At 34.9% G+C, this 25,170-nt stretch overlaps 1 protein-coding gene across 2 annotated transcripts in view; it reads right to left on the minus strand.

Moving 5' to 3' along the window:
- The window catches only part of LOC127847341 (elongation factor Ts, mitochondrial-like), a 72,582-nt gene extending 48,880 nt beyond the window's left edge, over nt 1-23,702 (minus strand). The window contains exons 1-2 of one of the 2 annotated variants that reach the window (XM_052379181.1): nt 23,559-23,702; nt 21,205-21,268 (exon numbers count right to left, since the gene is read on the minus strand). The gene's annotated coding sequence lies outside the window, so the exon portion shown is untranslated. Of the gene's footprint in view, nt 1-15,212; nt 15,406-21,204; nt 21,269-23,558 lie in introns of those variants that run through there. The other variant, XM_052379184.1, reaches the window with a different exon arrangement.
- Between the last annotated feature and the right edge of the window lie 1,468 nt (nt 23,703-25,170).

Below are 25,170 nucleotides of genomic sequence, written 5' to 3' on the forward strand. Positions count from 1 at the left end.
GTTTTCTGTAATGTTAATGTATTTTCTTTGTAAATGCTTGATTATATAACATTATATATCCAGACGTTATCAAATGTCGTGTTGAATTTACTCCGAGTTGTTAAATGTTGACGTCGTTCTCATGTTACAAACTGTAGTCGGCCTTTTTGACGTTAAGTGTTCGACGTCGCGTGCAGTACTGGCGTCAAGTAGGAAAAGCGGGGAGGGTTATTATAAAATCTTCCACAGTATGCGCATTTTTTAAAGACAAATCCATGATTTTTGTATTTATGGGAAGAGTTAAAACAAATCTTATTGGAAATGCTATCATAAAATGCGAAAAAGAAATTGTCGGGTTAATAAAGAGATTTTTTAGAAATGACGCAGAAAAAATACGTATAAGGCGTAACAAATATCTACAACGAAATGATTTCGAAACGGAACAGCGTTCGTCTTTATACCGTTTTTACCCGGAAAATAGACGTCACTGTTGTTACATCATTTCCCTTCAACGTTATGTAAAAAACAACGGTAACGGAGAAATAATTTGTTGAGAAAGGCGCATGTTTCAAATAAAAAAAGGTAAGATTTTTTGTTTTTTATTTTATTGGTATATTAGAAGTATGTTCAAGCGGATAAGTTATTTGCTGATTTATCATATTTCATATGTTTTAAAAAAATTTGAACAGTTGAAACCGATAATATGGTTCCTTTGTAAATTAAATGTACGTAAATTATGTTATTATTTCTTTGAAAATGTCTAGCCATCACGTAATGGACGTTCTTTTTTCAATGGAAAATCTATAAATGCTGTATAAGGTAATTAATTAAATATTTGTTTATAGTTGACCGCCGAAAATGTCTAGCCACCGTGTAATGCTTGCATTTTTAACGTTTGATACCCTGACATTAAATATGAATTGCATGTTGTTTTTTCAATACAAAGCACATTTAAAGTAAACACGTTTGATTAAAGGAATTATATTTCATAAGATGAGTAAGTACACGAAAAAATGAAATAAATGTATGGATGTATCATTTAATTGGTAAAAGTGACATCTTCCCGATTAAAAAATGACAAAATGAAATGCTTAATTGGTGTCTTGCATTATACACACATATATATGTAAAATTGCTTGAACATTTTACTATTTTTTTGTTTGTTTGTAGTTTCCTATATAGAGTTACTGAGCACTATTTTTAAATACTCACATTTTAATAGCCTTAACCTTCCCTTAATATCCCGAGCCATTAGTGTACTACAAACTTTGAAATGAATTGCGCGACTCTGTCGGGTATTGAACCCGCGTCCCCCGTGCCGGAGGCAAACTTTATGCAACTGAACCATCGCGGTCGATTACTAAAAAAAATATTATATGTATGCATTTCGTATGTTTCAGATTCAGTTTAAATCTCACGCAGGAAAATCCGAGTACTACTAAACAAAAAGAAAACAAGAAAGAGAAACAAAATTGAAACATAACCGAAAGATGACACAATTTACTCGTAAAAACGGGAAAATAGATTAGGCAACCCTATTCCTTCAACAAGAGCTCGGTCAGACAGTTTGAAGCCATCATTGAATGTTTTGTGTGTGCAAAAACACAAACATAAGAAAAACGCCAAGAAAGAAAAGAACAGACAGCACGCATCAAATACAGAGAAAGGAAGTCCACCGAAAATGAACCTAAGCAAACAGATAACACGCCATATGAATAAAAAAATGGATGGAAAAAATTCGCATTGTGCAAACAATTAATGAATGTATGCCCGGTACACCAGCAAAACAGAGATCAATCTTACAATCTATTGTAAAGCCATCGAAACACCTTATCAATGATGTTGACGAAAAGATTGTTTCAAATGTAAAAGACAGTATCAATACATTAAAAAAGCAAAGAAATGGAGTTGCATTGGCATGTATGCACGATTTGAGGACTTCTGTCAGTGGAGAAAAATTAAATGCAAATAGTAAAGCCGCATTAAAACTAGGTTTAAGATTTTCGCGTGTGAATGCTGGATACAAAAAGAGAACGAGTCTGATAACATCTGAAAAAGCATGTCTGACAGACACGTGCAAGAAGATGAGAAGTGATCGAGTCGAAGTTAAAGAACATGTATATAAATGGTGGACTGGACCACAAAACTCTAGACCAACAGGTAACAAAGCTGACATAAAGAGAAAATGGATAGGCTACAAGACATATCTTAGCCACCCAATTCATATTCTAGAAATAATAACAGTCGAATGTATACAAAGATTTCAAAAGTAATAACGCAGACGTAAAGATAAGCGTTTAAAACCATTCTTCCTTAACCCCATGCGCATAAATAACCGGAATACATGCTGTTGCCGCAAACACGTTGAATGCAGGCTCTTAAATATTCAAAGCAAAGAATATATGGAACAGCTGAACAAACAAGAACACACATATGATACAGTATAGGTATAATACACGTTTTCGAGGGCATGATCATCTGCGGGCGCTCGAAAAATCCGTTCCTGCCCGAGTGCGAGATGATCATGTCCGAGAAAATGTGTATTTTCGCTAATATTGCATAAACAAATCAAACATACCACAATAATTTAAAATAACATTTAAAAAAATGTCTTGTACATTTGACATCGACAAAATAATTCGATTATTTCATATGACGTCATACAATTCAAGGTTGTGTTTTATATATGCCTCACTCGGTCATCATCAGAAATAACGAGGCTTTACCTTCGGCTAGGCGATTTAAATTGTGTTCAAACAGTGGATTAATGCAAATTTGTAAATGCAGCTGCGCAAAGTAAGAAATGATGAGGAATTATTTTGGAATTTACTGGTCGTGACGGATTAAGTTATCGTCAGAATAGATGTTTCTTTCGTACAGGTCTATCATATTTCGTTCCAACTAAATTTTCTAAAAATTAATACTGCCAACATATTGTCGCTGAAGTATTTCAAGCATACCACAGGAACGTAGACGGTTCATAAACACTTACATTTACAGCATAGTCTTTTGAAAGTGTTGGGTAAAAAACCTTAACTTCATTGACGTTGCCAAGAAAATAGGCCTTAAGCTGTTGTCAAGAGAGTGCAGATGGTATAATTTGAAAAGTGGATTGAAATATTAATTTCCTTTATCCCTGCATGCATGAATTAACTGGTGCTTATTCAGATCCTCATTTATGCTTGGAAAGTCGTCGAAGGCTGGAGTCATTAACAAAGTTCAAAATAACTTCATTGATTCCAATGAAAAATGGGAAGTAACTGCGCGTGGGCCAGTTAATGGATATGAAAAGCACACAGAAGGGCTTGAACGACACGTGAATCGCCTTGTTATTACACGATTCCTCCCGTTCAAGCCCTCCTTTTGCCAAGGTTGTGCACCCCGCCAGAGGTCATTATAGATAGAGTTTATGCAATAATTAGTGATCTGGTCGCGGCAACTATATGCGAAAAGCAGGATAACTCTGATTACTTTAAAAAAGAATGTATTGAAAGAAAATATAATAGCTGCGGAGTAGATAGCGTATGGATGACGCAAGATGAGAACATACCAGAACCGGAAAAATAGATATCATGAGAAATGTACGAATATGTAAACATTGTTGTTAGAGGACGTACAAAAAAACGCAGCAAAGAAGATGCTTACTTACTTCCGGTCAAAATTAGAATCTTTTACACAACACCAGTTCAGCGCTAACTGGAAAATCAATCAGCTTAATTCTTTGAAACAATGTCTACAGGAGAATACATGCCTCGTTGTCAATGCTTTTTCTGAGAATTACAGGGGTATTAAAAAGGATGAACTGCAATCCGGATACTTTTGCAAAACCGAAGTAAGCATCCATGTATCGGTTATATATCGCTACGTGGTTGTTAAATATGAACATGTCAACGAAAACGAGCTCGTGTCGGAGCTCATGTTTTGCATCAGCCCAGACGGTATTCACGACCACTTCTTAAATTCAGGAGGGAATAAAATCTCACCTCGATAGTATCGGCTATGATTACATTATACTTTGAATAGCATATATGTTGTACTGTGATCGTATTATTCATTTTGTTTTTATTGTTGATTTCATTTATTGTAGAGAATCGTCAAAGCTTGTCGTCATAGTCGTGATTGTCGTCATATTCGTAATTGTCGTCATGATAGATCAGAAATAAAAGTACGAAACAAATTGAGACGCATTCTTGATTATTCCAACGGCGTCCTCGCAATAATTCTCGAATTATTCCCGATTCAAGGAGGAAGTAAAGAAGACATATAATAAGAAGAAAGATGTCTACCAGTACATCTGATCACCTGACGCGGGTGAGAGCGGGATATTTCGGTCAGTTAACGAAAATATACGGACAATTAGAAGAGCAAATGCTGTCAAGGGAAAATTCTGAGACAATAAAAGAGCTATATGGAACGCTTAAAGAGCTTTTCGTTACATTTAAACAGTCATACATGGACTGTCTGGACAATTGTCAATCTGCTGATAAGATCGAGTCGTATGAGCAGAGTGTTTGTGCTTGTAAAGAAAACTTCAAGGAATTCCAGGAGAGATACATCAAGTGGACGACTGACGTAATATAGCCTGAAGAACGATGTTCTGTGGTGACAAGTTCAAGCCGATCATCTTCGACATCGCGAGTGCAATTGGCTTGGGCAAGGTTGAAGAAGCTAAACGCAAAGAACAAATAAAAACTTTTAACCGAAAGACAAGCTATAGAGCGCGCTAAAATTGAACTTAAAAACACTTAAATTGAACTCGAAAACAAAAACAGTCTTTACAGCAGCAGTCGGAAATAGAAGACGCTGAGATCGAAGAGCAAGTTTGGCGCGAGGTCGTTTATGAGGCAAATGCTTCCGTCAATGAAGACGTATTGACGAAAGAAGCCACTACCACCCTCAGTCACTCTGTAAATGCCGGTACAATCACTTCAGGTATACCATGTGTGGACATTGAGAGCACTTCAAAGTTGAACTCGGTCGCTACCTATATTTCAAGAAGCTCTTTCACCAAGAGCGATTTAGCATCCGACACGGAGAGACTCTCAAGCCGAGCTAGGAAGTAACCCGAGTAGATCCGGTGCGGAGATCGAGACAAGCGGAGGTCTTGGAGAGAACTTCCGACCACGAGCAACATGACTTCCGGTTAGCGAGATCGAGACAAGCGGAGGGAGAGAAATTCCGACCACGAGCAACATGATTTCCGGTTAGCAAATAACTTCCCGCAGACAGCAACCTTTATGACAAGGGAAGCCGATGGTGTATGTCGATCATCCGGTAGAGCGCGCGGCGACTCCGGTATGGGACAAAGGTGCCAGTTGCAGCAACAGAAAGTGTGATAACGAACATTGACTTGACCTTTCAAAGGTTAGCAAGTGCCTTACACGATGGTTTTAGTTTACCCAAGCCGGAAGTGTTCACCTTTAGTGGTAAGCCCATTGATTGCAGCAGATTTGTTAAGAACTTTGAGACAAACATCGAAAGTAGAGTATAAGATGATCGTTAACGATTAAGTTATTTGATTCAGTATTGTGAGGGTTAGGCAAAGGTATGTATTGAGGGCTGTGTATTGTTAGATCATGGCGAAGGCTAAAAAAAGGCAAGATCAATCTTACATGCACGGTATGGTCGACCTCATTTAATTGCTAGAGCGTACATCGATAAATTAGTACAAGGCCCCTCTATTAAGCCATCCGATATTGATGCCCTGTTACAATTATCATTAGAAATGCAAAGGTGTGAAATAACGTTGTCTCAGCTAGTCTTTGGAACTGATATTGACAATTCAGAAAATCTCAAACAGATTGTCAGGAGATTACCAACGCACGTGCGCATCAAGTGGTTTGATGTATCGCACTCAATAAGTGAGTCCGGCAGAGAGCCTTGTTTTAATAGTGACTTATCTCAATTTGTAGATGAGAAAACACGTGCTGCTATATCTATGTATGGCGTTGAACTGATTAAGGAAAATACACGTAGTTCAGGGGGTGTACAGTCTGTGTCAAGATATGATCATTCTGTGCGAAACTAAATTAATGTTACTTCACTTGCTGCAAGTAGCCAACAACCTACAGAACCTGTCCGATATTGTAGTTGTTGCTCAGGTGATTGTTCAAATCTGTCTTTGTGCACTAAATTTATTAATTTTAGTCTAGGTGATCGACTCCAGCACGTTAAAAGAGCGCATTTGTGTATTAATTGCCTTAAAGGGAGTCATTTTGCTAAAAACTGTAGAAAACCAAATTCATGTTCAGTTACGAATTGTAAACGTATTTAAGCACCACGTTTTGCTTCATGATTGGGGTTAACGCGATCCTAGCCACACAGTTACCGACACGTCGGTCCATTGTGCGTCAACCAAAGGATCAGGTGTGAAAAACTGTCTAGGAATCATCCCTGTAATCGTCACCGGCGAGAATGGCGCCAAGTGCCACACGTATGCTCTTCTGGACGATGGAGCTGACAAAACGCTGTGCACGGAACGGCTTCTACGGGATTTGAATGTCAGCGGCAAAACAGTGACGTTCAACATGTCGACTACCTACGAAACCGAAATAAATCAGCACGGATATGAAGTGCTTTTAGATGTGTTATCATTCACCGGTGATTCTACTGTCCGTATTTGAAGTGTGGTCTGTAAACACATTTCCGATAACCACAAAAACAGCTTCTAGAAATGCCGACATCCAACAGTTCGAGCATCTTTCCGACATACGACTACCAGAAGTTACTGCCGGAGAGGTTGGACTACTTATCGGCACTGACACATCTGATGCTCATGTTTCACTTGACGTACGATCGGGAAACATCAACCAACCGTACACTATTCGCACGCTCCTTGGATGGGTGATTCGCGGTCCGGTCGATACTTCAACACGGAATGACGGTGTAAGTACCAACTTCCAAAGCTCCAGTGATGTTATGCTACAACACCAACTTGAGAGATTGTGGCGCACTGATTTTGACGAAAAATGTCGGGGGAAAAGATATCCATGTCCGTTGAAGACAAACAGACGCTTCAAATGATGGAAGCGTCTATTAGTAACGAAGACGGTCATTACAAAATCGGTATTGAATATTCGCCGTCTTTGCCTTAACGTTCTATCTAGCAAAGAAACACTAGATATAAGAACCTACGCTCTTATGTTTCTGTTAACGCCGTTCGGGAAATTTAATTATAACGTTGGCGCGAAATATATATATACGCATCCGACGTCACACGTTGGCGCGAATTATATATATGCGCATCCGACGTCATTTATCCATTGTTATTCTACGTAAATACCTGTTAAGTTTAAATTGTTTTAAGAGTGTGGCATTTGTGTGGCATTTTGTGTATGGAAGAATTAATATCGGTTAATATATTGTTGGTACTTATATTGTATATGTATTTCTGTATGTATTATCATTATTATTACATACGCGCAATCGTTTGAATTATTTATTTAAATACTAAATAATAATTTGGTAATTTTGACTGTATATATTATAAATGTATTGTATTTATTTTTAGAGAATCGTCAGCAAATAAAAATAATGACGCATATCTCGTGCCTTGGTATTGAACTGGCCAACTCTTAACACTAGAGATCCCAGTGAAGGCGACGTGGTATTAGTTGCGGAACCGAACATGCCTAGAGGTAAAGGGCCACTAGGTCGAGTTGTAAAAGTAAACATTGGGCGAGATGGACACGTACGTAGCATTATTTGGTTTGCGAGGTCCGTTAAATGGGGAACACCATATTCGGTATTTATTATCAATTAATTAATGCTATGTACTCAATATTGTATAAGATATTCAGATGTAGCAAACTTAAAAAACATTATAAAGAAGTTCGATTTTTATTGAAAATGTTTCAAATTGTCACTTATGAAATATTTTATCCTAATGATTGTATGCTATTATATTTTGAATAGCATATATGTTGTACTATAATCGTATTATTCATTTTATTTGTATTGTTAATTTCATTAATTGTAGAGAATCGTGAATGATAGTCGCCATTGTCTTCATATTCGTCATTGTGGTAATGATAGATCAAAAATAAAAGTACGAAACAAATTTTATCCTGCCTCAGTTGCAGACATTGACCAAATAAAGCAGGGTCGGTTAAACTAGTTGATATCCGGCAGTACATTACGTGACCGTGATCTTACCGTAAGTATGTATTCATACGCGCCGATTAACATGTTCTAATATTTGACCATTTAAATTTATTGGGACGCATTATTGATTATTCCAACGACGTCCTCGCAACAATACTATTTAAAGTGATATTATGGGCATCTAACAGTTTATTGGTGTCTATCGCAACCGTTGTTTATTTTTGGTGTTTTCACTTCATATACACGAATATTTGTTAATGCAGCATCAACATACTAAAACAATATCCCGGAAAGAGAAAGATAATGCATTTGGATATCAACCGTACTTTCGTTTGACATGTGATCCTGCATGAACGATGTGAACTAAATTTAGTTTTAGTGCAGTTTCGTTCATACGATACAAAGACACAATTTTGTTTTACGGGTCATTTCGGCTTACAGGACTGGGTGCGTCATGTAAAATATCAAATATAAAATATATGTTTATAAACAACTGGAAGCAATATGAGTTGCAGATTTTTGGTCAGTAACCACATTTTTACTAACTCTTTTGACCTGTTCATTCTTTTCAATTCAATTCAACAGTAAAAAATGCCCATAATATCACTTAAAGGGATCTTTTCACGCTTTGGTAAATTGACAAAATTGAAAAAAGTTGTTTCAGATTCGCAAATTTTCGTTTAAGTTATGATATTTGTGAGGAAACAGTAATACTGAACATTTACCATGGTCTAATATAGCCATTATATGCATCTTTTGACGATTTTAAAACCTAAAAATTATAAAGCGTTGCAACGCGAAACGATTGAATAATTTGGAGAGTTCTGTTTTTGTCGTTAAATTTTGTGAAACTACGAAGATTGCTTATATAAGGTATAAAATACGTCAAGTATGTGTACTCGGCGGAATAGCTCAGTAGGCTAAAGCGTTTTTACTTCAGGACTCTGGCAGGACTCCAGGGGTCACTGGTTCGAAACCTGCTCCGGGCAATGTTCTTTTCCTTTTTTTAATTCTATTCTTGATTTTTTACTGGAGCTTTTACGATCCAATGTTTACATTTATCAATATAAAGCATTTAATGAATAAGTTTTAAAAAAAGCCAAAATCTGTGAAAAGGCCCCTTTAAACTACCTACACTTATAACTAATAATGTATGTAATTAATAAATAACTTAATATGATACCAACTATTGTCACCTTCCATTGACAATGTATACTCTTTTGTTGCGGGAATTATTATTATACATTCGTGGTGAGTTGATATATATCTATTGTTTCTTGTGTTTATATGTGCATATGTGAAATTTAAAATTATGTAAATGTCGAGACATGTGTCGGTCCGTGTAATGTACATGTATTATAATGTTTTGTGCATTATTTCTATTGTGTTATTTCATGTCTTTCTTACAATAATGTTGATGTTTATAAACAACTAAATGTTGTATCAGTATGTAGCCTCGTGTAGTTCTCCACAGAACAGACATTCTTTCCATAACACTTTTATATGATACTTTTATTTGTAAATTGTTATCTTAACTTTATAAATTTGTACGAGACTGAAATTAACGTCATAAGTCATATGACGTTAAGATAAGTTGTTTTATTTCAGTGCGTTTAGACCACCTTTACTAATCAAGACAGTTCAGATAATTAAGATAAGATGATCTCACCATATAGTGTTTGCCTCACATAGTTGTTACAAACATTACACTTTCATTTATAAAATCCCTTAAATAACTTAAGACAAAATACTCAAGTAAGTCAAGTAGTCAAGTAAACAGTAATTGTTAATAGATAAAGGATGTTTCGGTTTAATCAGAAATCGAGTTGTCCTGCAACATGTCTCAAAAACAATATTTATATCGTCGAAAAGATAAATCAATTCTGCATGTTATGATATGTAAACTTTAAAATTCGGAAGAATAACTGCCACATAACACCAAACAAATCAAGAGTCAACGGCTAAATATACACCTTGACGTCAGCATTCATTTTGCGTATTTTTTTAAAGTTACGTAACTTGACGCCAGTAATGAGCGCGACGTCCTCAGTGAATTTATTTGATCAATATCTGCATTAAATGTTCAAGAGGCATAATTTAAGTTTCGGTTAATTAAAATGCAAGATGCAATTTTTGTATGTTAGAATTATTGACTGTTTGATGATGTGTTTAATTTTTATCAATACAATTTGTTTTGTTTATCTTTAAGTAAATAGGTTTTTTTCTGTCAGTATATATATTTGTGATTACAGACAAGTAAGACATAAACGCCGGGAATTTCGACTGTTTTGTGATATTTCAGGTCATACGCACAACTGAAATCTAAGCTGCGATTCGATACTTACGTTTCCTTCATTAAAAAGGTATTTACTGATCGCAAATGAAACCGAAAATCTTGGATTTAAGATAAGATCCGCTAAGATAAGATAGGTTCATTCAATCGCCGCCAGGACCATAATTAGGTGAAAGAGAGATGCCTAGACCCAGAACGAATTGATTCAATATCGTCATATGAAGGAAGCTTTAATTATATGTACGAAGAACAAATAACAACGAACAAATATAAATTTTACGAGTACCAAAACGTTATGAAAAATCATATAATTGGAGTGAAGGTATATTGCATTATAATTGTACATGTACATATTACTAATTAATTTTAACGGACAAGTGCCATATTTGAAATGTGATTATATTTATTGTGTAATCGATGGTCATAATGTTGCTTTTTAATGGCGAATCGATCATATCTAGATTTTTTGTAACATTCACATTTTCCTTGTTATATGTTTTGGTGTTTGTGACATTGATTAAATTGTGTGTTTTTATGTTGAAGTTGATCGTGGTCTGTCATGAACAAATAATTAACGATTAAGACTTTTTTTTAAAGAACCAGTTTATTCCACCAAGACGATGCAACAAGTAATAAGCTATGTCTAAAAGAGTTGATTCCATTGGACTGAAATGAATGCAACATCCGTGTTTATGTCAGATACCTTTGTATGTGAACGATATTCCACTACTGGGGATCAATGCTGCAGAGTTACAATATGCTTGTTAGAATAAAACTTATCAGTTGTGTAGACAATGTGTATGAATGTTTTTTTTACTGAGACACTCCGCATTATGATTAGAGGGACAATAAATTAATAGAGGGCGACCTCATAGCTCAGTTATTTTTGTCATGTTGTTTTTACTGTTTTATAATTAAATCAATTTGAGTCAGAGTTTGACCTGATGCTCAGGAATATATTTTCAAAGACTTTTATCATTTTTTATTCCAACGCTTTTTTTATCGCATTAAATACGCATTCATATATTTTTATCGAAAGACTGATTAAACTGACATGTAATGAACTGGTGCTCGCCTTATATGGAAAAATGCACGGACAGCATGTGAACTGGCTAAACCAATCAAAAGTAAGTATTCTGTTCAAGGTTTGATTATAGTGAACGCGTATCATGTAGCTTATATAGTAGTAGATGGGGTTCAATCAAATGAGTGGTTTCTTTTTCGCTGATGTTACCATGTTTTATTATTGAAGCGATAAATAACTTAATAAAAAGAGTGTGTATTAACATGAATTCAAAGATATATTATGCTGAATATCCCCATTTAGCTTACTTTTCGGACCTAAGCATCAATGAACTTGTTTATCAACAATTTTGGAAACTATGGTACAAAGCGCTTGCTTGTATAACTAATTGACGCAAACATGTAAAAGATTAGAGTCATGTAATATAAAGTTTAAACTCTGCAACAAAGGTCCTTTTAATCTCAGACTGACACTGATGTACCAAGCCATAATGATTAGAGACCCTGATAGTCTGGGACCTAGTGCCAACAGACCACGCTGTATTCCCACGATTGAAGGATAAACTGAGGATAATATTGAGGACTTTTAAAAACAAAACAAAGACTGTCGAGAAGAGCACTTATGCTCAAATGCAAACACTTGCATTTTTCATAGTTGTGAGAGTGCACTTGGAATTCGAAAGTTTTTGTTTCAAGAACAGTGGTTTGTCAGATACTCTTGACAATGGACGAACACACGGATTCGAGGGGGACATTAAGAACAACCTCCTACAGAAAGCATCCTTGCAGATGGATGAGGATGAATAAGACATTGTAGGCAAAGACTCAATCTCAAGAAGTGATGGTCTTTTTTTCAGATTAAGAAGATCTATCAGAGTCAAAGCCATCAAAAAAAACATAACAGTAAATGAAAGAAAACTTGTACTGCTCTTGCATGTTTGCTGATAGAGGTTGGATCACATAATGCTTATGGTTTGTTGTTTTTTTTTCTTTTATGTATAAATTGTATTGATATACAAGAGGTGCATGTAGCTGAAGAGGCAACATTGGTGATGAACGTGTTAGTTGTTTTTTATTCTTTTGTTTGCTGATTTCTTTCTGTCATATACACATCACATGTCTTTTTCAATTTATGTGACAAACAATTATTTAATATTAATCACATGACATCATTCAAAAAGGATAAATTACTGATTCCAGAGATAAGACTTGCGCCACTCCATAATTTTAATATTGATTAATAAACACACTGTCCATTAAAGTTAGATTCAGAAAATTACGTGTCACGAATGAATCATGAAAATGCAGCGTCAGGCAATTTATTTACAACTCAAATTGGATAATAACAAATGCTAATAAACGAAATGGTAAAAAATAGTTCATTGAAATAAAACATTTTTCGAATAAAAAAAAAGATAAAAAAAGTATTTAACAAATAATTTACATGGAAGCAAGAGAAATAAAAACTTAAGTGAAGACAACATATTATGGGGAAAAACTAGACACAATTGGAAAAGGAAAAGGCAGGATTAAAGAAAAGAGATACAGGATGATCCTGAAAAAGATGAGAAAAATATTATCGAGAAAATTAAACTTAATACATACATATACAAAGCTAAAAATGAACAAGGTCAGTTAATACACAGTACACCAATACATTCTAATATGAACTAATGGTAATATTTTTGTTTTTGCAAAAGTATTATGCTTGATACTTAAATCAGTTGCTAAAATATTTCATGTGACAAGAAAAGTGTCCATATTAAATACAAATGTGGTAATAAAGATTTGGTGAAACACAGCAATTATTTATTAATTGAATGACTGAGTAATTCAAAGGCAAGATTGCAGGAAGTGTTGAAAATCTAAAAATATTATTTGGAATATGGGCCCAACTGAAGGTCATATTCGCAAAATTGCATTGCTCCCCAACTTTAGCCTGATACTTTTGAACTCTAAATTACACGTTTTAAGCTTGAAACAATTAATTTCAATAAAACATTTAATGAAATTGGCGACTGTGAATTTTTAATTAGCTTAATAAAATTAATTTTATATCAAAGCCAATGGAATGCTTTAACTCAGACTTATATTAAGACAAATACACAGAAATCCCAGCAAACACATGACGTTGGGTAGACGTCAGTGTACCGTCGGATTCTCGTCGCGACGTCGGCGACCAAAAACCCGACGTATATCCCATGTCCTACCCTGACGTAAGTGAGACGTCGGAAAAAGTCGTCAGAATACGTCGGTTTTTTAGTCGGTATTTGCAGATACTGTATATTCATAATCATATATAAATAAAACTGGTACAAAACGAAAAATTACTTTAATCATTGGTGCTATTTCAAAGTTATCATCGCACGTACACAAAGTTACAGCTCTTAGAATCTATTTTAAGAATATGTTTTCTCGCGCAAACGCAGACGTGCGGGATTTCAAACAGGCGGCGACAATGTTTCCAGACAAAGTTCTTCTATTTCAAATAAGGAACAGGTAAGCCGTAAATTAGATATTGAGTTGTGCTAGCATAAAAAGCTTGAAATGTTTAAACTTTAACCGCACGTCGATCGATTCCCAAGCATTGTTGTTGTTCCCCACCCACCTAAATAAACAGCGCTCGGCCTTTGTCGTACTATTAAGTATTATATACAGTTGGCTAAATACTTTAAAAGATCGTAGAACACTTTCCACTCACAGGGAGTAGAAATGTTTAGTGTAGCCATTTTAAATTTGGTTATTTGTCATTTTCTGGCAAAAACAAAGTCCATTTGCCACGATGTGAAAATAGATGTTAAAAATTAAAATGATTAAAGCGATGGATGGATGTTTATTAATCTTGATTCTGAATGAACATAATACATTGCCTATCGACAGGCTGCTGATGCGGATTTCTATATCTCTTATTCATATGCACCAGTAAATTCATTGCCCCACCCACCCCCCTAACCACAGGAAGGGGTTAAAATGAGAAAATTTATTGTGGTAAAATACTAAATGTAATCATTTAAGTTAATTGGCTGATTTAACATGTTTCAGGTTGATATGCTGTCAAAAGTTTGCGGGGTAAACGTAAGGGACATCGTAAAAAAAGTTATGGCAAAGTAAGTAAAATATTATGTATATTATTATTTGGGAAACAAATTTTAATCTTGTCATGAGTGCATAATGTACTGATTCTGTGTACATGTATTTAATCACTCAAACAGACCTACCGACCTTATTGCACTCCTTACTATTAAGACCTTAGTGTGTATTTATTATATGACAATGCATTCATAATAATGACCTTTTGCCGAAATATAGTAAACGAATCAAAATAATTTTTTCATTAAGAACTTTTAAGAATAATGAAAGTAACATTACTACTCAAACTCAACGAAAATATCGTACAATATTTCGGAAAATAAAGCTAAACAAATAAAAATAATTGTTCCTTATGGCAATTGCCGAAATTTAAACGCCAGATTAGGTGTGGTGAAAAAGATGTTTGTGGATACAAAATTCTTGTTTTCATTTTGGTTTTAACATGGTAACATTTTAGTGTTCGTATGTCGTATGAATAGATATACAAATGTACTCGCAGGAAATTAAAATGGAATTTATTGTGGTCGAACACAAATAAATAAAAACGAGCATTTTTTTTACTACAAAAATCTATGAAATCATTCCACATCTAACGTCGCAATTGTAGCTAATGCTATAAGAAACACTGATTGTTAAGGTATTAACTTTATTTTACAAAATATTTTACGAATTTTTCGTTGATTTTGAGCGTTATAGAGACTTTAATGAAATTGGATTCAATTACCGGGGGATTTAGACGCTCATGTAACGAAACCATGAAAGCTGGCTTGCAGAAGGTCCGTGGTTCTACCTTGGTGTTCACTCGAGCCTCAAAAAATTCCGAATGTGTACTTGTGGTCTAGCTGGGGTCATTTTTAAGCTGTAAAATAGCCATATAACTACACGGTCCGCTAGGTTTAGGCTGTATTCCCATGTGACTTTAAGCCCTTTAAAAGTAAATGGTATTATTTTTAAATTTATATTTCAGATTGATGATATTCAAATAATCTTATTGCTATAGGTACGTTCAATTAGAATATGTTGTGTATCAGGATTCTTTTTAAGATCGTTTTTTTTTAATGAAAACCCGAGGTTTTGCCATAGTCTTTCGTCTATACTGTCAGACAGGTTTAACATGCAGCTATTCGCTCTAAAACTATAGTGCTTCCGCCTAGAACTTTGAACCATGTAAATTCATCTTGAGGAATTCCACACGCCACACTGATTGGCACTGTTTTTGCTTCAATTGTAAGGCCTAAAGCAAGATTGCATTTGGCCAAAGTATCGAGTATTAAATCTGATAAAAATTAAGATATATGTACCTATAGAGTTATTTAATCGTGAAATTGATACAAATTCACTAAAACTGATACGGTTCAGTAATCTATGACTATGATCACAAATTTTATAATGGAAGCCATAGTACATGGGTAGAAACTCTTAATATCATATTGATGTACATGTTTACACAACCAGGTACATTTAATTCATTTGAATATTTAGGATTATTAATACATTGTTTTTCAGCGAGTGTTCTCCAGACACAGAACACGAAGCAGAATGTATGCCAGGCCATTGTTCAATGTTAAAAATATGCCCCTGACAGAAGAGGAGGTGGGGGAAGAAAGTGATACAAAAATTTGATAAACAACTACACACAAACTCTTTTTTACTAGAACATGTATAATATTATGCTTGATGAAGCTGTGTTTTTGTCATTTTCTGATATATTTTAATTGTAAGTACATAACAATGGCAATAATCTACCATTGTTTGCAACTTTTAAAACATTTAGTCAAGTGAAAAATAGTCAGTTTTGCACTTAAAATGATTTTTCACACTAGCAAGGCTTTTTAATAAAAACTAGGTACACAGATGTTATTATATTGTTATGTTTATTTGGGGAAAAACCCTTTTTTAAGCATAATTTAGAGATTTCGTCAGTCGGATATATGACATGCTATCAAGCCCTGAGATAAGTGGAGTTGTTGCTCTCGCTAGGGTCTGCAGCTTATTTGAAGATGGCATGATATTCCTACCTTAATGCAGGTGCTTTTCATAGTATTTTTTCCAAAAGTTAATAGTCTAGAGCTAAAACTTGCTTAATTATTTAAATCTTTGTTTTCCAACACTAGTCAATCAACTGTGGCACAGAGGCAGTTGTGTTTATTGGTACTTTATTCAATCATATGGGATTTAAAACACATAACTCCGTTATGAAATAGGAGCCCCTTGGTGAAATGAGTTAAATTATAGCTTCTGGTTTATTAAAAGACGAAATTCTTAGCACTTTAGTGTTTTCATGACAAAAAGCCACTCGCTTAGAATATGGCAACTTGGCAAGACACTCAAAATATTGACTATTCTGATTTTACAAACATAGAGACAATCTGAGTTCAATCGAAGTATTTCGAAGTTTGAACACACCTGGCTTTATTACTAGTTCATCCATAAAATTTATTGTATATACTCCATTGAAAATGTTTTTAATACGATTACTTCATGAACAGTTGTTATGGTATGTAACATTTACATGCAGATGATAGACGATAGAATGCCTGTGTCAGTCAGCATTGACGCATGCAAAACTGCATGCGGCTCGTTTTTCCAAGGGGACTTCATACATGCACCATGGACTCCTCAGACGGCATTACTTCCTATAAATTACTTGGAAGTACTTTCATTGGAAATTGCTACAAGACGATGGTCACGTGCGTGGTCCAACAAATTGGTATACGTACATTGTGACAACATAACCGCATGCGCGATCATAAACAAAGGATCTTGCAAACATCCAACTGTGATGGATTCGCTTAGACGAATCTTTTGGCTGAGTGCTATTTATAACTTTAGAATTCGTGCTGTTTATTACCCTGGCCGTTTCAACACTCTAGCTGACAGGGTATCAAGACTCCATGAACCAAATGGGTTTTCGCGGCTAATCGAAATCATGGAACAATCGGGTTTTTCTCTTTACAGATAGAAGCGGTACAACGGAAGAGGACCTGGATCGGGCCGTTGAATATTTCTACAGTAACGCTCTGTCGTCCAACACGAAACGGACCTATTCAACGCATAGATCATCCTATCTCAAATTCTGCGAAAAGTTCGGATATGCCGCTGTTCCTGCATGCACGACGACATTGTGTCGTTATGCTGCCTATCTGTCAAAAACGTTAAAGTTCAGCTCAATCAAACAGTACATGAACATTATACGCTTACTTCACGCAGAATGGAACCTGCCTAACCCGGTAGCAGACAACTTCAAACTTAAGTACACGATGCAGGGTATACGCCGTCATATTGGGGACATAACTGTGCGCAAACAACCTATAACACCGGAACTATTAATAATCATTCTGGAACGACTAGACATGTCCACCTCATTCGACTCATCCGTGTGGGCTGTAGCCCTAACAATGTTTTACGGCTTATTGCGTCGCAGTAACGTTTTGGTCTCCAGTGATATGGCCTTCGACCCCCACAAACATCTCAGACGGCGTGACATAACCTATCATCAATGGGGTATTATGGTGCACATAAGATGGAGCAAGACAAATCAGTACCAGTCTAGAACCTTTGATATCCCGCTCCCGCGCCTTAAGCAGCATCGCTTGTGTCCTGTGCAGGCTATATTCCATGCCGCAAAACTTTCCGCGCTAGCAAACAATGACGGCCCAGCCTTTGTTTATTTGAAGGATGGCCATACTCAGGTTCTAACCAGTAATCTGTTCATTGGTCGGATTCGACAGTGTTTGCAGGCAGGTGGTGTGGATCCTAGTGAGATTGCGTCACATTCATTCAGGCGCTGTGGTGCTACTTTCTGCTATGCCATCGGGCTTCCCCCAGATGCAATCAAACTACTGGGCGATTGGCGTTCAAACTGTTATCAGAACTACTTATCAAATGACACTCGTGCTAGGTACAATATTATCCAATCCATGCAAAAAGTAATCCAGGAATCTTAATGTTAAACGAGTATACCCCTACTATCTACCCCTACTTTGGGAGTTTGGGAATAACATTATCTTGTTTGTTGTGTATGCATGCATATCTTTGAATTGTTTACAATGCTTGAACATGCGTTATTACCAATGTGTGTAACATGAATATATTTAATTTAATTATTGCATTACCTTTAGCGCGCATCTACTTTGATTTGCCATGTTTTGTTATTATGCGCGCTTTTAGTTTTGGAGCTATTGTTAGTAGTATTAATAAAGCTCTCCTTACCCCTCTATATGTGTTGTTGGTCTTTCGTTTAAGTATAATTAAGGTTCTTAATTGTATTTAGAGGAAATATTAACACACCCGCTGCTCCTTTCGGGGGCCTCAGTTTGGTCGTATCAGTCACGTGATAATTAGTTACTGGTTTGACCGGCTGATTCTGTCTGGGGAAGTTTGCGCGCAATCTCCGTCAAGGATGCTTGTTTTTACCCACCCTCCTCCCTTTGACAGTAACTGCGTGGGTTTTCGGGAATAACATTATCTTGTTTGTTGTGTATGCATGCATATCTTTGAATTGTTTACAATGCTTGAACATGCGTTATTACCAATGTGTGTAACATGAATATATTTAATTTAATTATTGCATTACCTTTAGCGCGCATCTACTTTGATTTGCCATGTTTTGTTATTATGCGCGCTTTTAGTTTTGGAGCTATTGTTAGTAGTATTAATAAAGCTCTCCTTACCCCTCTATATGTGTTGTTGGTCTTTCGTTTAAGTAACATTTACAGCCTCAAAAAAACTGTGTACATGTTGGATAATTTATAGTTAAGTTTGATATAGAAAATGTTTAGTTGTTTTTGCTCTTTTAATATATTTTTCAACACACACACAATGCTTTATTCAACAGAGTCTGATACATTATCTTGTTGTTGACTTGAAAACTTGTTAACACTAAGTATGTTTATTATGGCCACCTAATTCTATATCTATAATGATTGAATGACAAGTTAAATGTATATGCTTATGACTATGAATGTATATGCTTATGACTATGTCCTACGACTGCTAATGAAATGGGCGTCATTTGTCTCTTTGACAAAGTTTGTTTAAATGTCTAACTTCAGAATGTAAATTTGTATTTTCAGAATATATGTTAAAACATGTGCTTGTTCATATTGTAAATAAAGTTTGTGTCACTTGTCAATATTAATCTGTACTTTATTTTGATTTCAAACACCTTTGTGCTTACTTTTGTATTATTTGGCCCCATGGCAGCAGGTGACAATTTAAACACATAGACAAAGACTATATGAATGAGCATTGCAGTTGGATTTTGGTTTGAAATGGGTTAAATTGTCAAGTATTGGTTGAAAAAGGCCTAGTTTTCGGGTAATATTATAGTCATGAAACTGGTCGGTTTATGGTCACGATTATGGTCGGGAAAGTGGTTAATTTGGTTGCAAAATGGTTGGAACGATGGTCGGATTTTTTATCCAAAGTGGTCAGGAAAGTGGTTGATTTGGTTGGGAAAACGGTCGAGTTTTGGGTCGGAACAGGTCAGATTTTGTTAGAAAAATGGTCGAAAACGGACGTCGGGATGACGTCGGAAAATGACGTCTAAAAAACTTTCTAATCGACCATAAGTCTGACGGTCATCCGACGTCGGAACCCGACGTTAACCTGACGTCCGTCGGACGTCTTGTGTCTGCTGGGTTAAGTGTGTGATGTAAGCAATGTTGTTGTTAAGTTATTTATTATTTTATTTAAAGAAAGTATTATACGCACATAACACTACATGTGCATGGTACTTAGCTCTTTAGTCTTCAGCTGGGCAACCAAAATACTAAAGATGGTTGCCCGTTTGGGCAAACAAATGTAAAACGTTAGTAACCAACCCTTCCAGGGATATTTAAGATTTTACAAAATCACTTTATATGAGTGTAAAGACATTAGAAAAATACAAATAAAATCAAGCACAAAATAAAACCCATAGCGTTAAAATAAATGCAAAAACACATTTAAGCAGCATAAGTAAATTTACTCAATCGAAGACCAATTACAATAGCAATTAAGTTTCTTGGTACACACAGTCATGTTCCATGATAACAAAAAAACAGTTTGCAAAAAAATACCTTTGAAGCAAATGGAAACACAGACCATAGTTGTAACATAAACAGAACACTTTTTAAAATTTAGATTACCTTTTGTTTCAATGACATAGACAAATTTTATACTCTACAGTACACTGGAACAACCTGATTAGCAAAATAGATGAGCCCATAACACATGCGGACACTTTCCTTTTTCCTATTACTTATTGTGATCATAAATTGGCATACGATGAAATCCTATTTCATTTCAATAAATTGTGTTCCAAAATGATAATTTCAGATGATTTAGGTTGATAATAAAAATGAATGAAAAGCATTTTTATAAAGGTAAGATCAACCATAGGTCAATTTATATCATTATATAAAAGAATGTACATATAGTTTTATTTTAATTCCCTTCTTCACCTAGCAAACACATAGCTAGTTGTTAAAGAATAAACAAATTAATATTTTCAAAACTGTCCATATTTCATTTTCATAATTATAAATGTATTCAAAACACCAATACTTACTTATCAAATGATATCAAAAAGTAATATTACCATAATATTCAACAGCACATGACTACTTTTCAAAGTTTCAGTTTAAATAGACTTATATTAAAGTCCCCTCCCACGTTCATTTCTTTAAACTTTGAATTGGTAAAATACGGTTATATTAAATTTATGCACTCACCAACTTGATGCGTACCCCCATAACCTGGTTGGAGTCAGGTCTCACTCTCAGGAGATACAAAAGACTGCAATTTAATAATAGATGATGTTTTTGCATAGTTTATTATCATTATATTAAAATACTTCTGAAATATTTATTATTATTATTATTATTCATATTTAAATATTTGTATTAAGTATTACTATAACTTATTATTATTATTTTGTTGTTTTCTTTATGTTATGAACTAGATAAAAAAACAATAACTCATAATTATCATAATAAATGAAGATGATGGTAACGATGTGCTGACGTAATGATGATGATGACTTCTTCTACTTAGTATTATTAATATTATTATTTAATAATAAGTTGGTATTCAGTTACTTTAGAGATACCGAATGATCATTTACAGTGAATCATTTATTGTTATTTACATAAATTTATAAATAAAATGTTATTGAAAACTTATAAATATTCGATTATACAATGAAACGCTTACTGTACCTTGATATAATCAGACATGCTGTCGTTACTTAAATAAAAAATTATTAAATTGAACGCGCAAGCAATTTTTCGCTCCGCTTCTGTTGCTAGTGTAAACAACAGTTACATTTACATTGTCGTCATCGTGTTCCTATGACGTCATAAATAGTCCAAACGTGGTGTGTCTCGAAATAGTTCGGGAAATAAATGGCTTAAAAACATATCAATAATATTGGTAAAACGTCAACAGCTGTTTAATTGATGCTGTTCTTCTTCTAACGCTGGGTTTCACTGGTTAAGTTACAGTAATGTTGATACTTAATTGGAAATTATTTCTTTCAGAAGTGGCTGGACCAGGATACACATCATGAACATATTTCGTGAGCATGCGCACTTCTTTATCGAATATTTTTAATGACTTAACAGAACATTTTGCAATTACTTTACTTGATTTTCAAGTTTCTTATTTATAATATATGGTACACTCAGCGTGGATTCTATTGCATGTTTAAACTTTCCTCAATGCGAAGACAGCCGTGTGTCTTAAATCAATTGAATGCTAAGTTTTGCTCTCGTTACCCCCCTTTGACCACAGCGGTAAAATCAAACATTTAGGCGTGAGCCCCATTAACAGATTTCTCACACCGAAATAGTCTAGCCTCAGGGTACCATTTCTCGAACGATTTTTTCCCGATTTTATTTAATTTGTCAAACTGTTTCGGAAACTATAAAATGTAAAGAAAACAAGCGTTAATAACTCTACCTTACCGTTGGTCAAATAGAGTTGGTTCTGTTTACATTTTGCAACTGGTTTAGACGCATAAACTGGTAAATAAATGTATTTAGATTGCAACTGACGTTGATAATCATTACTAATATATTTTGTTCATTTAATCAAAGGACAATGCATAATATTCCCAATAACGTTAAAGTTTTAATTGAAATCATTTCAATATCAAAGGGGGTGGAATTTTTTTTCATGGCTCTTTGTCAATTTTTTTCTCATTAAACATGATTTTATATATTTATTTGAATATATTGGGCTTCTGGGCCCATATACTATCCAGGGTACGTTACTTCCACCTGTGGGCAAGCACGGTCAAGAATGTAATCGCTTATTTTGACAGTTGTAAACAAAGTGAAAGGTAGTAAAAAGCCTTAAAGGTGAATTTAAACATCGTTCAAATTGTTAGAATGTTAGTTATAAAACTGAACATGTTGATGACTTATAATGATCTAACTGAATTAGCCACATATTGACCTGGTCAAATTTTAAAATTTTACTTGGTTCAATAAATCTTCGTCTGCAGTTGCGTTTACGAAGAATAGGCCGTCAAGTGGAAGTTTGCCAATTGATAGAATGTTTTCATCTTGGAATGACTTGAAATAGGACCCGATTTCAATTGAACGATTCCACCGTGAGTAAATTTTATAATTTATTAAAATCGCTCGAGAGTTGGTTCCGTTCGAGATTTGGTATCCTGAGGCTAGCATTATACATAATCGAATCAACATAAAATTGGAAAACGCGTGTAGACAAGTTTCATTCGCGCGTCATTTAAAATTGGGTTAGTATATCTATATCAAGCAATTTGGTCGCGCTGAATGAATGCCAGAAATTCAGGTAGTGATTTAGCAAGTTAGTTTAATTAAAGTCAGTTACAACTTACACTGTTAGTTTGCATTGTGATAAAATAATACATAGTTAGATATATTAATTCCGTCAGTTTCCTGTATCAACTGTTGTGATGGCAAGACATAGAGTCTACTCATTGCAACATTTGTCATAAAACTGTAGCCTGTAGGCCTACTGCTGTATGATTGATGCAAATTATACTAAGCTAGTTTAACTTAACCTCTTATTCTTAACTAAAGTAGATCTTACTTACGTTTACTTTGAACGTTAATTGTTGTCTTTTTCCTTTGCATTTTGTAAATCCATTTAAACGAGTACAATCACCTTTTTTAAACCAAAAAATGCAAATCTTAATCATGTCGACATCGCATACTTAAAACCTTGTGTTTTGTTCATGACGAAATCGACATGACGTCACGACACGAGCAAATGCGCGCACATTGTGATAATACTTCGCTATTTGGTGAATGCTTAACAGTTTTTTTGAGATGGTCGTATTACGGGGCAGTTAATGTGAGAAGGCAGCCGGGCGAGCGGCCGAAAGGAAGGGTAAGCATGCTGGCCATGGGCCATTTTTGTGATAAACATAATTCCTCACAAGCATAACATTAAAACTTTGTCAAACATATTAAATAATTTTTTTAACAAGTGATCTTTGAGTTGCTACCCTTCGTCACATTTTATTTTCGTAAATGAAAAAAGAGAAAAAAAATGAAGTTATCATATTCCTGAAACAAATATTATGTTAAACTAAAACTGCATATAATCGTATTGGATACATATAATGTGATGACAGTGTATCACATTTTAATTGGGTATTTGGCACGATTCGGGTACATTACTGACCCTGCGTCACATCAAACAGTGTCGGTAAAAAGACCTGTTATAAATAATATTGGTCGACGTTTGGTTGTTTACTTTTTTTAAGAAAAAAAAATACTTTTAATAAAAATTGAATAAACTACTATACTGTCTTTGTGTTGTTCATACTCAATGAAATTTAATTAGTGAGTATTTGGGAATTTAATTAAATTCCCCGTGTCATCGCATCTAAACTTAGTTTTCGCATCATAGCTAGGTGTTCAAGGTTTCTATACATTGAACGATCGTAACTGGTTAAGTATCGCAATAATAAAATGTAGATGAGCGACACTGGTGTTTAAACAAAGGTTCCAGATGAGTTCATAAGGATCAGATCAGTTGTTTAATCTCGAGTGAAGGCACGTTCATTGGTATCGTTAGGGAACGCATTGACAATCTCATGCTAAACATTTAAGGATAAACGTCATACTTAGACCCAAGAAAACTGCAACAGTTCGAATGTTGATGAGATTGTTGATATATTGTTACATAGTGTTTGTAATAAAGAGTGATGTAATATAAGATGCTAAATGGCATGTACGGAAATGTGAATTTGATTTTTTTTAAATATCTATTTTAGCTTGATTGAATTGAAAGCTTTTGGCTATTAAGACGCTCTCTAGTCTATTTTCCTCGGTAGAACCAGTACCTGTGTCTTAGGGAGTAAATCGAAAGAACGCTTCCAGAGACTATAAAAAATTCATTGAAAACATCCGCCATTTTAATCCGGACTTGTTTTCTAAAGTTTACTCTTTCCCTGACAGTGTTCGCAAGTTGAACAATAAACGAAAACCGGTCTGCACCAGAACAGTGGGATCGAACCCAGCGTTTAGAAAATCACGGTGGTAACCATAGTTTTTGACTTGTTTTTTTGTTGACTAGATTTTTCGTTTGCTTGAACACATTCAAAACGTGCGGGTCTGACAGATCGATGATTTTTAGACAAACAAAAACTATTATAAGACATAATGGTTTTGGGACACTAAACAAACACGGACGGTCAA

Source organism: Dreissena polymorpha, chromosome 10 (genome assembly GCF_020536995.1).
Source record: "Dreissena polymorpha isolate Duluth1 chromosome 10, UMN_Dpol_1.0, whole genome shotgun sequence".
Taxonomy (NCBI): domain Eukaryota; kingdom Metazoa; phylum Mollusca; class Bivalvia; order Myida; family Dreissenidae; genus Dreissena; species Dreissena polymorpha.